Below are 12,372 nucleotides of genomic sequence, written 5' to 3'. Positions count from 1 at the left end.
GAAAATGGTAACATTAAACCTAGAAAAATTAAGGTAAATGCATTTTTCATTTAGAGGGATACAGAAATATCTCCTGCCTTCAAATCCATCATGTGACACGTGACCGGCAATTCTTTTGTATCCCAGAAACAAAATTTAACATAGCTCCTTTTACAAATGGATTATCTTCCTATATGAAGTTAAAGAAAGCAACGCTTCTCAAACTTTAACGGGAATCTCATTAAAATGCAAATTCTTATTTAGTAGATGTGGATTTTAAACTACAACTCTCCGTTTCTAACAAGCTGCCGGTCCCGGGCCTTGACTTTGAATAGCCCAAGTACAATGCACTTGGTTGTTTCTTTCCAAGAAAATACGGAATTGTAGAGTCATTTCTCCAAGAATAAATACTAACCTCATTACTATCAAACTTATGCCTTGTTATTCCCGTCTGTGTTTCAGTGCCAGATTACAGCATAATCTTTACAAAGTTATATTAAAATGCAATTAAACAAATCATGGAGTACCAAGTATGTACGGAACGCCACTGAAATGATGCTAGGAATTGCTAGGGCCAAAATCATACACACAAAAACAAAAAATAAAAACAAAGCAAAAAACCGGATGAGAGCCAATCCTAAGGCATCAATAGCTGAAGTGTGCCCATCAAACTGCACGCAGACTTCAGAGATGTCAAGCATGTAGAGGATTTAAGTTTCAGAACCAGTGAAATACGGCAGGAAGATCTGTGCACACCTCGGCTCTAAGAGTCTCAGAAATTTCCCACTTTCTGTATTTTGAGACATACAAGATTAGACTTATTTAGAATTACTCAAACTAAGTAAAGATAAAATATTTAAAAGAACTTGTTTTTGCTTTCAGAAATTTAAGGTGGCAAAAGTTGTAACCGATGAACCTAAGGAACACCTAATTTGAAACCACTCTTCTTCAAATCCATCATGTGACACATGACCCGCAATTCTTTTGTATCCCAGAAACGAATTTTTTTTTTTAAAGATTTTATTTATGGGCGCCTGGGTGGCTCAGTGGGTTAAGCCGCTGCCTTCGGCTCAGGTCATGATCTCAGGGTCCTGGGATTGAGTCCCGCATCGGGCTCTCTGCTCAGCAGGGAGCCTGCTTCCTCCTCTCTCTGCCTGCCTCTCTGCCTACTTGTGATTTCTCTGTCAAATAAATAAATAAATAAATAAAGATTTTATTTATTTATTTGACAGAGAGAAATCACAAGTACACTGAGAGGCAGGCAGAGAGAAAGAGAGAAGGAAGCAGGCTCCCCGCTGAGCAGAGAGCCCGACGCGGGACTCGATCCCAGGACCCTGAGATCATGACCTGAGCCGAAGGCAGCGGCGTAACCCACTGAGCCACCCAGGCGCCCCCCAGAAACAAAATTTAACATAAGTTAAATTCTTGCTAGGCTAGACGGCCTAGCAATCTTGAACAAAGGGAAACTCTTGGCCTTCTGTTTTTGTTTTTTTTTTTTTAAAGATTTTATGAGAGAGAGAGAGAGAGCATGTGGGTAGGAGTGCGAGAAGGTGAGAGGGAGAAGCAGACTCCCCACTGAGCACAGAGCCAGAGAGGGGGCTCAGTTCCAGGAGCCTGAGATCATGACCTGAGCCCAAGTCAGACGCTTAACTAAATGAGCCTGAAGCAGTGCCCCCTTCTCTGACCTTCTATTCGATCTTAGTCCAGCTGTGCACTTCTTGAAATGGTCTCCTTGCAGCTTCTGCCCACCGGTCCTAAACCTTCCTTCCCAGGCTGCGCAGAGCAAGTGTTCTAGTCATCATAGTCCCCCATCATGTGACCCCCAAGGCATTCCCAGTTCCTTCCAACACTGCCTGTGTGGTCTGGCTTTCTACCCCCTCACACTAGGGTCATTATCCCCTAAAACATGTTCCAGTTTGTGTACACTCATCCGATTATTGGGCAAGGCAGCACGAAAGCAAGCCTTGCCACGTCCTCATCCCAGAAAATATACTACTGCCACTGCTGTGCAAGAGCCCGTGTGCCTTCTTGGAAAGCACATCTTGCTGAATTACAACCGTCAAACACCCCTATTTTTCATAGTACTGCTAAGTCACTTCTCCACAACTGGGTGTGGCATCTTACATGTAGCTCCATTAATGTCCTCTGTGCCAGACTGCTGGCCTGGCACTGCCGCCTCCTAGTCTTCCTTGCATAGCAGGAAAATGTAGTCTGGAACTACATTTCTGAGAAGCCCATTCTCCATTTGTTCTAGGTTAGATGGGCTGAAGTAAGGCACACCCATGTGAGATTTGGAAGACAAAGTCCATATGCTCTGAAAACAGCTGCAAGCAGACACACAAGCAGCAGGAGACCGGACTTTCCACTCTTAGAGCAGCTTCCAGATGAGTTAAAGCCATACTGGAGCGGCAGGCAGTTGAGATCACTGCTTTCCTGGGAAGCCGGCACTCTAATTTCATCAACAATAAGAACAGCCCCCTCCCCTGAACTTTTCCCCCCAGACTTTCTAATGATTGTGAAAGTCTTTAGTTCCCTTTATTAAAGTCTATCCTTCTTGGAATATACAATGGATTCTAGCCAAAATAAATAAATAAATAAATAAATAAATAAAAAGGGGGGAGGGTATTAGAATTAATAAATGAATTTAGGAAGGTTTTATTTTATTTTATTTTATTTTTTTTAAAGATTTTATTTATTTATTTGCCAGAGAGAAATCACAAGCAGACGGAGAGGCAGGCAGAGAGAGAGAGGGAAGCAGGCTCCCTGCCAAGCAGAGAGCCCGACGCGGGACTTGATCCCAGGACCCCGAGATCATGACCTGAGCCGAAGGCAGCGGCTCAACCCACTGAGCCACCCAGGCGCCCCTAGGAAGGTTTTAAAACACAGAATGTCTATATAAAATCAGTTGTATTTCTATAAACTAGCAATAATCAGGAACCAAAATCTTAACAAGTCCTATTTAGTAGCATCAAAACTTATGAAATACTCAGGGATAAATCTGAGAAAAAGTTTGCAATCCCCACACACTGAAAACTATGAAACATTGTTGAGACAAAAATTTAAAAACCTAAGTAGGTGAAGAGGTGTACCATATTCATGGATTAGAAGACTCAATACTGTTAAGATGCTGATTTTCCCAGATTTAATTTATGGATTTGACCCAATCCCTATCAAAATCCCAGCAGGTGGGGTTTTTTAAATAGAAATTATAAGCTCCTTTTAAAATTTCTTAAGAACCCAACAACTTTTTAAAGAGCGAAGTTGGAGGACTTACACAACCTGACACCCAGACCTGTTATAAAGACATAGTAATTGGGAGTGCCTGGCTGGCACTGCTGGTGAGGCATGAAACTCTTGATCTTGGCTGGGATTGTAAATTTGAACCCCACGCTAGATGTAGAGATTACCTGAAAATAAAATCTTAAAAAAAAAAAAGAGTAACCAAGACAGTGGGGTGTTGGCATCAAGACAGATTAAAAAATTCACTAGGACAGGATAGATTCCAAAAATAAATGGACAGAGATATGGACAAGTGACTTAAAAAAAAAAAAAAGGTACAAAACCAATTCAGTGGAGAAAGGACAGCCTTTCTAACAAAGCATTGTGGAACAAATGAACATATTTAAAAAAATGAACTTCAATCCATATCTTGTACTATATATAAAAATTAATTTAAAATGAATAGACCTAAATACAGAACCTTAAACTACAAGAAAATGTAAGAAAGAAAATTTCTATGACAAACTTGGGTTAGGCAAATTATTTCTTAGGTACAACACTGAAAGCAAAATCCATAAAAGAAAAAAATGCATAAATCTAATTCAAAATTAAGAACTTTCTCTTCAGAAAATGCTGTTAAGAAAATGAAAAGAGCTGCCTACTGGGAGAGAGTATCTGCAAATCACTCATCTGATAAAGAACTGACGTCCATATATATTCCACATATATAAAGAACGCTCAAAACTCAGTAATGAGAAACAGCCCGATTTTTAAAACAGGCAAAAAATTTGAACACTTCACTGAAGAAAATACACCGATGGCAAATAAGCAGATGAGAAGATGCTCAACATCATTAGTCATTAAGAAAAGACAAACTAGGGATGCCTGGGGGGCTCAGCGGGTTAAGCTTCTGCCTTCAGCTCATGTCATGATCCCAGTGTCCTGGGATCGAGACCCACATCGGGCTCTCTGCTCAGCAGGGAGCCTGCTCCCCTTCCTCTCTCTCTCCGCCTGCCTCTCTGCCTACTTGTGATCTCTGTCAAATAAATGAATAAAAATCTTAAAAAAAAAAAAAAAAAAAAAGACAAACTAAAGCCACGATGAGATACTACTCCATGCATACTTATTAGAACATCTAAAATTAAAGAGACTGACCTTACCAAGTTTTGGCAACTGGAACTATCTCACGGTGAGAGTGTAAAACGGTATAATCGCTTTGGAAAGCAGTCTGGCAGTTTCCTACAATGTTAAACATAAACCTACCATATGACCCAGCCATTCCACACCTCGGTATTTACCCTACAGGGGAAAAAAAGGATACATCCAGCACAAAGACTCTGTAAATGAGTATTTGGTAATAACTGAAAGGTATAAACTACCCAACTGTGCATCAGTAGGTGAATGGATAAATAAGCTATGGTAGAACTTCCTACTTAGCAGTAAGAAGAATGAACTGTTGATACACACGACGTGAATAAACCTCAAAACTACAATCAGTGAAAGAAGCCAAATAAGAAGTACGGTATGTTCCAATTGTATAAAATTCTAAAAAAACCCCCAAAACCTAAAAAACCAAAGAACAAAAAAACAAAGAACCCCTAAACTAATCCATAGTGACACAAAGCAGATCCGCAGTTACTTAGGGGTTGGGGAGGGGCAAGAAAGGATAGGAAGGCATATTGACAAATGGGCACAAATGGACTTTGGGGAACAAGGGATACATTATCTTTTGTATACATAGTTCAAAATTTAACATATACTGAACACTTCAAACATGAGCAGTTTATTATAGGTCAGTTAAATCTCAATAAGGGGCTATAATAAAAATTAAAAAGAGGGGTGCCTGGGTGGCACAGTCAGTTGAGTGTCCAAGTCATGAACTTGGGGTGTGGCATGGAGCCCTACACTGGGCTCCTCACACAGCAGGGAGTCTGCTGGAGATTGTCTTCCTCTCCCTCTGCGCCTCCCCCTGCTCTCTCAAATAAATCATTTTAAAAATTTAAGAAGAAATGAAAAAAGGGAAAAAAGAAAAGGAAGGGGAGAAGAGATCTTTCCTGCTGGAATACCCTGAATGGCCTGTTTTCCTGGCTGATACGCCAGTCCGAGACCTCTTTAGCAGCTGAAATTTCACCCAGGCGGTGCACACTATTCCCTAAAACAGTAAATCTTTAAATTGGGAGCTTCTGCATGAATAACGTTCCTATGATGGGTATAAAGTTTCATTTTTAAATGCAATGAAACCTCCTATAAAAGAAATCTTGGTAAATCAACGTCTGAATTTTTAGATCTTTACCTTTACATTTCATTTAACATTCTGGATCACTATAAACTACCAGCATCTTCACTGTATTTTCTCCTGAAGTTTCATTCAACTGGTAACACCTGATGGTGTGTTTGTGTTGTGACTCAGGAGTCAAATCTGCTAATTTTTCAGCCATTCTTGTGGCTTTGTTTGCCTTGAACTTAGCTTCTTCAAGCTCAAAGAACCCCTTTGGTTTTAAGGTGCTAATCTGGCGAATAAATCTTTATTAGCAATATTTTACTCCTAAAAGTACTTTCCCATACACTCCAATTAGTATGCCAGCTTCCTAAAAGCCTGAAATTAGCAGTCATTTTACAAAAAGCCCAACAGGCAAAGGGGCAACACCATGATGAGGTCTATACCACATACTCTAGTATTTATATCCTGGAGCCTCTAAAAACCATGTTTAAACCTTAAGGGCCAGACAAACCCACAAATCCAGACGGCAGTCTACCCTCGGCATTCAACAACAAAGAAAGTGGAAAGTAATGAAGAGTCAAAGCCAGGGCTTTGCAAAGAACTGTTCACTACAGAATAGTGATGATATAGGGTTCCTCAGCGGAAAAGAAGTTTCTCAATCAGAATCCACAGTTGTGAGGCACACATTTTTAGAACTGACAACTTATTAACAGTAGAGTGGGGCTGTGTTCACAAACATTGAAGTGCTTGTTTTTATGTTGTTTTTTCCCCTTCTCTGCCTGCTTCCATGCAGGGTTCAACACAATTATTATATTAAAAGAATAACTGATCTTTGAAATCAGTTAAGATTGTTAGCATTTTAACCAAAATGACAGTAAGTAGACACTCTATTAAAAGGCGGTTTTAGGGGTGCCTGGGTGGCTCAGTGGGTTAAGCCTCTGCCTTTGGCTCAAGTCATGATCTCAGGGTCCTGGGATCGAGCCCCGCATCAGGCTCTCTGCTCAGCACAGAACCTTCTTCCCCCCACCCCCCTGCCTGCCTCTCTGCCTACTTGTGATCTCTTTCACTCTGTCAAATAAATAAAATAAAAAATAAAAGGCAGTTTTAAAGGAATCAGAGTGTGACATATGACTGTAAAAGTATGTGGTACCCAGACACATTCAGGAGTAACTCAGGGGCTAGGACATTAAAATGCCTGACATGCTCTACACATGTCCATCCACGCCAGGGTCTCATCTTTGAAGATGCTATCGTGGAAGTCTCAGTCTGAGACTCAGATCCCTGTGTGCGCACCTAATGGAGATGGTACAGCAGGTTCTGGAAGGTGCTGGGAGGTTTGTTGCCCACCAAAACAGGGAAAGAGAGTTGGATAGTGTGTGCCCTCACCTGGGAGTCATCTTTCTCAGGCTTTGGACCCTCCTTCCTCACTGACCAAGCTACTTTCTGTCTCATGGCTCTACGGTACACATAAGAAACGAGGCTAAATAAAAATCTTTAAGAAGATTCCTTAAGGGTGCCTGGGTGTCTCAGTGGGTTAGGCCACTGTCTTTGGCTCAGGTCGTGATCCTGGGGTCGTGGGATCGAGTCCCAAATCGGGCTCTCTGCTTCGTTGGCGAGCCTGCTTCCTCCCGCCCCACCTCCTGCCTATCTGCCTACTAGTGCTGTCTGTCAAATAAATAAAAAAAAAAAATCTTAGGGGCGCCTGGGTGGCTCAGTGGGTTAAGCCGCTGCCTTCGGCTCAGGTCATGATCTCAGGGTCCTGGGATCGAGTCCCGCATCGGGCTCTCTGCTCGGCGGGGAGCCTGCTTCCCTCTCTCTCTCTCTGCCTGCCTCTCCGACTACTTGTGATTTCTCTCGGTCAAATAAATAAATAAAATCTTTAAAAAAAAAAAATCTTAGAAAAGAAAAAAAAGAGACAGAGAATATTCCTTAAATTTAAGGACCAAAAGGAGAATCCAAGTGATAAAGACAATTAATGGACTCTCCTCTGACCATGTCTAGGCTCACGTATACACTGTATTGTGTTCAGAAGGTCAGAGGGCCACTACGGGTGTTGTCATAATGCAGGTTTTCCAAGCAAAGTGACTGTTGCATACATTTCTAGACCTCTGCCTTATTAAAAAAAAAAAAACACACAGCATTTTATGTCAGAAATTAGATGGAAGAGACACAGACTTTCATAAGACATCACGCAGTATCTACTGCAGACAGCGGGGGAGACAGGCAGTGCGTAAGCTTCCTGATTATGCTGCATAACTACCATTTTATTAAGTTTGTGCCTGTTACTCTAATTCTGGAAATCCTCTGAGAAAGGGTGCTATTTGTGACACTTATCTTGGTATTGAAAAAATTAGCAGAGAAGGAAATCAACTCTGAATTTAGGATTCCACAGGTGACAGTCGTACCCTACTTCTCAATGCTCTTAATTTGTGCTCTATTTTCAGAATAGTAAAAATGGAAAGTCTTGTTCTTGGGTGCCAGCAGTTGTCATTTAAATTTAGCAAGCTGAAAGATAATAACTGAATTACCTTGAAGAAAATGCGTATTTATGAAAGGCAAGCATGTTTAATGTTAATAAGTAACCAACTACAGAGTAAAGCTAACTCATGAACTTACGTGACCCAATTCTTTTTTTTTTTTTTTTTTTTTTTAAAGATTTATTTATTTATTTGACAGAGATTACAAGTAGGCAGAGAGGCAGGCAGAGAGAGAGAGAGGAGGAAGCAGGCTCCCTGCTGAGCAGAGAGCCCGATGCGGGACTCGATCCCAGGACCCCGAGATCATGACCTGAGCCGAAGGCAGCGGCTTAACCCACTGAGCCACCCAGGCGCCCCTACGTGACCCAATTCTTGAACTAAAACTATACACCAGTGCGAAAATGATTCAAAATTTAAAATATGATTTATAAATAGCCTTCTGATAACAACTAACCCAACACTGACCTGTGTTTAACTCTCCAGGATCAAATACTGACGGCTAACTCCATTTAGGATGATATTCAAGTATCCGTATACAGTTCTGTACCTGATTTCTATGTAAGTAATCTGAGGGAAATTTTTGTTTTTTTTAAAAAATATTTTATTTATTTTTGAGAGAGAGAGAGAGAGAAAGAGAAACAGCATGATAGGGGAGAGGGTCAAATGGAGAAGTGGGCTCCCTACTGAGCTGGGAGCCCAATGCGGGACTCGATCCCAGGACTCTGGGACCGTGATGTGAACCAAAGGCAGTTGCCCAACCACTGAGCTACCTAGGCGCCCTTGAGGGAAATTTTTAGAGAATGATCTATCTACCACTGCAATCTTTAATGGATAATCTCAGTAAGAGCTACGTGTAAATGTCATGTTTTTCCGAGAGAATACTTAAATTTCTCTTTAGGTATCAAGATCTTTCTTTCCCTTGTAGTTAAGAACTGTACTTTCTTGGGGCAACGGGCCAACTGGGTGGCTCAGTGGGTTAAAGTCTCTGCCTTCAGCTCAGGTCCTGATCCCAGGATCCTGGGATAGAGTCCCGTACTGGGCTCTCTGCTCAGCGGGGAGCCTGCTTCCCACTCCCCTCTCTGCCTGCCTCTGCCTACCTGTGATCTCTGTCAAATAAATAAAATCTTAAAAAAAAAAACCAAACTGTACTTTCTCTATATAATTTGAGTCTAGAGAGTCTCTGAACTTATGCACACAGTATTTTTATATTCCTCCTCTGTGTTTTAAGACCTTCAGTTCCCAACAAATTCTTCAAAGTTCTTTTGATTCCACCTCCCACAATTCCGTAGAAGCGTGGTAAACTACAACAAGCAGAGCACCTTCTACCAAGGCTGCCTAGTAGAAAAAAAGCACACACTTGGAAGTCTAGCAGTTTTAAGATCAACTGTGTATCTTGAGTCTCAGACACTAATGGCACAAACTTGGGCAAATTATCTGGCCTCTAAGTCAATTTTTGTATCTATAAAATGGAGGTATGCTACCTATCTTAAAGAGCAGCTGTGCTGATTAGAGAGCGTGGATGGAAAGCACCTAACAATACCCAGCCTGTGGGCTGCTGCTGCTTCTGCACTGGTGTCCTCCTTCTCAAAAAGCACCAGAGAAGGGCAACAGGTAATACAAAGAGGTATGAGATGCCAAACTTTCTAAGAAGAGACTCAGGGACGATCATGACTCTCCCTATAAAATTAGATCCATACTTCACACAAATGAAAATAAAGTCCAGATGGAGAAAAGATTTAAATGTAAAGGTTCAGGAAAGATACAACTAAAGCACTTGAAGAAACTGTGACTAATTTTTCTTTTCATAATCAGAGTGAACAAAGCCTTTCTTTTTTTAAAAAAATTTATTTATTTTTAATTTTTATTTTTTAAAAAGATTTTATTATTTAAGAAAGAGAGGGAGAGAGAGAACACAAGCAGGGGGAGAGGCAGAGGGAGAAGCAGACTCCCTGCTGAGCAGGGAACAGGACCTCAGGATCATGACCTGAGCCAAAGGCAGACGCTTAATTGACTGAGCCACCCAGGCGCCCTTAAATTTTATTTTTAATTTAATACCCATACCCAGTGGGGGCTCAAACTCACAACTCAAGAGTCATATGCTCTACTGACTGAACCAGCCAGGCTCCCCCAAATACTTTCTTTTTTAAAAAAGATTTTATTTATTTATTTGACAGACAAGAGATCACAAGCAGGCAGAGAGGCAGGCAGAGAGAGAGGAAGAAGCAGGCGCCCTGCTGAGCAGAGAACCGGATGTGGGGCTCGATCCCGGGACCCTGAGATCATGACCTGAGCCTAAGGCGCCCCTCCCCAAAGACTTTCGAACTAGGATACAAACCCAAAATCCATAAACAATTGCTATATTTGTATAAAATGCAGATTGTAAAAGTAATTGCTATATAAAAACTTTAAACAGGGGCACCTAGGAGGCTCAGTGGATTAATCCTCCGCCTTCGGCTTGGATCATGATCCCTGGGGTCCTGGGATTGAGCCCAGCATCAGGCTCTCTGCTCAGCAGGGACCCTGCTTCCTCCTCTCTCTCTGCCTGCCTCTCTGCCTACTTGTGATCTCTGTCTGTCAAAAAAAATAAATAAAAATCTTTTAAAAAAATTTAAAAAACTTTAAAACACTTATTATGATAAACCTACCTGTAACAAATCAGTATTTATTCAGAAAAAGAGATTAGCAACTTATATCACAAAAAGCTAAGTTCCATAATATATAAAGAACTTCTACAAATCAGTAAGGAAAATACCAACAATCCAATAGCAAAGTGGGTTAAGGAAACGAACAGTTCACAGAGGAGGAGTGATAAAAAGTTCTAAACATATGAAAATATGATCTACTGCATTCCCTACAAAGGAATAGTGTATTAAAACTATATGAAATATCACTTTTCACTCACCAACTGTCAAAGACAAAATTTGGTAAAAAAAACACAGTGCCATTCAAAGGGGTCACGGAAAAAGGCATTCACATATATTGCTGGTGAGAATCAATCTCACTGAGAACCATTTGTCAGTAACTCATCAAAATTAAAGTGTACATAGTTTTTGACCCAGCTATCTTACTTCTAGGAACATATCACAGGAAAATAATTACAAAGGAGGGAAATTATCTATGTAAAGGATATCTGCTGTAACATGTCTGTAATGGCAAAAGACTGGAAACAGTCCATCAATTAGGAGATTGGTTAAATAAATTACAGCTTATCCACACAAGCTTCTATAATTGCATATATTAAAGGAAGTTTTTTCTGTACTAATGAAAATAGATCTTCAAGATATATCATTAAATTTAAAAAGCAAGATGCAAAGATGTGTACTTTATGCTACCTTATGTGTAAGAAAAAGGGGGACTTATATGTATTTCTTTGTATATTAATAGAGGCTCCCTGGAAAGAAATATGAAAAATGAATAATACTGCTGTGTCTGAGGAGGAAATGTTGGGTGGTTGTAAGACAATCGTATACTCTTTTTAACCAGATAAATTCAGCTTTAAAAAAAAAAGACAGGGGTGCCTGGGTGGCTCAGTGAGTTAAAGCCTCTGCCTTCAGCTCAGGTCATATCCCGTGGTCCTGGGATGGAGCCCCACATCAGGCTCTCTGCTCAGTGGGGAGCCTGCTTCCCTTCTCTCTCTGCCTGCCTCTTTGCCTACTTGTGATTTCTCTCTGTGTCTCTGTCAAATAAATAAATAAATAAATAATCTTTTAAGAAAAAAAAAAAAAAAAAAGGATAAAACAGTAGGTGTTACCAACAGGGGAAATGGTAAAACATACACAAGTTTATTTCTTACAACTTTTTAAGCTTTTATTTAAATTCCAGTTAGTTAACATACAGTTTGTTATTTATTTCAGGCATAAAACATAGTGACTCAACACTTCCCTCCATTACCTGGTGTTCATCATGACAAGTACCAGCCTTAACCTCCATCACTACTTCACCCATCTCCCCACCCCATTCCCCTCTGGTGACCTCAGTCTGTTGTCTATAGTTGAAAGTCTGTTTCTTGGTTGGCCTTTTTCTTTTTCTTTCTTTCTTTCCTTCCCCCCAACCCAAGATTTATTTATTTGAGAGACAGAGAAAGCAAGTGAGGGGAAGGGCAGAGGGTGTGGGAGAGAAATCCTCAAGCAGACTCCCTGCTGAGCGCAGAGCCCTACAAAGAGCGAGCTCCATCTCAGGACTCTGAGATCATGACTTGAGCTGAAACCAAGAGCAGGATGCTTAACTCAGTCACTCAGGCTCCCCTTTTCCCATTTTTTAGCATGTTATTTTTACAACTGCATGTGAATCTACAATTATTTCAAAATAAAGAGGTTAAGTTAAAGAATACAAATCCCCTCTCTTTCTTTTGGTTCTAATCAAGGCCTTCAAATAGCCAAGCGATCTCCCCTGGGTCAGCTCCAGAGTCCCTCTAAACCTCTTTCTTACCACTGACACCTCCTTGTTTTGTGTGGTGGCACAGAGGGAACCACACAC

The 12,372-nt window shown here is 40.8% G+C and overlaps 1 protein-coding gene across 11 annotated transcripts in view; it reads right to left on the bottom strand.

Moving 5' to 3' along the window:
* The window catches only part of TNRC6B (trinucleotide repeat containing adaptor 6B), a 262,528-nt gene that overhangs the window by 86,106 nt on the left and 164,050 nt on the right, over positions 1–12,372 (bottom strand). Inside the window, exon 2 of one of the 11 annotated variants that reach the window (XM_059187051.1) lies at positions 10,316–10,467. The exons of the other annotated variants lie outside the window; for them this stretch is intronic. The gene's annotated coding sequence lies outside the window, so the exon portion shown is untranslated. The remainder of the gene's footprint in view (positions 1–10,315; positions 10,468–12,372) is intronic. 11 annotated transcript variants of the gene reach the window in all.

The sequence above is a fragment of the Mustela lutreola genome, chromosome 8, assembly GCF_030435805.1.
Source record: "Mustela lutreola isolate mMusLut2 chromosome 8, mMusLut2.pri, whole genome shotgun sequence".
In the NCBI taxonomy this organism is placed as follows: Eukaryota; Metazoa; Chordata; class Mammalia; order Carnivora; family Mustelidae; genus Mustela; species Mustela lutreola.
Note: the sequence above shows the minus strand (reverse complement) of the source record. Positions and strands in the feature narration are given on the sequence as shown.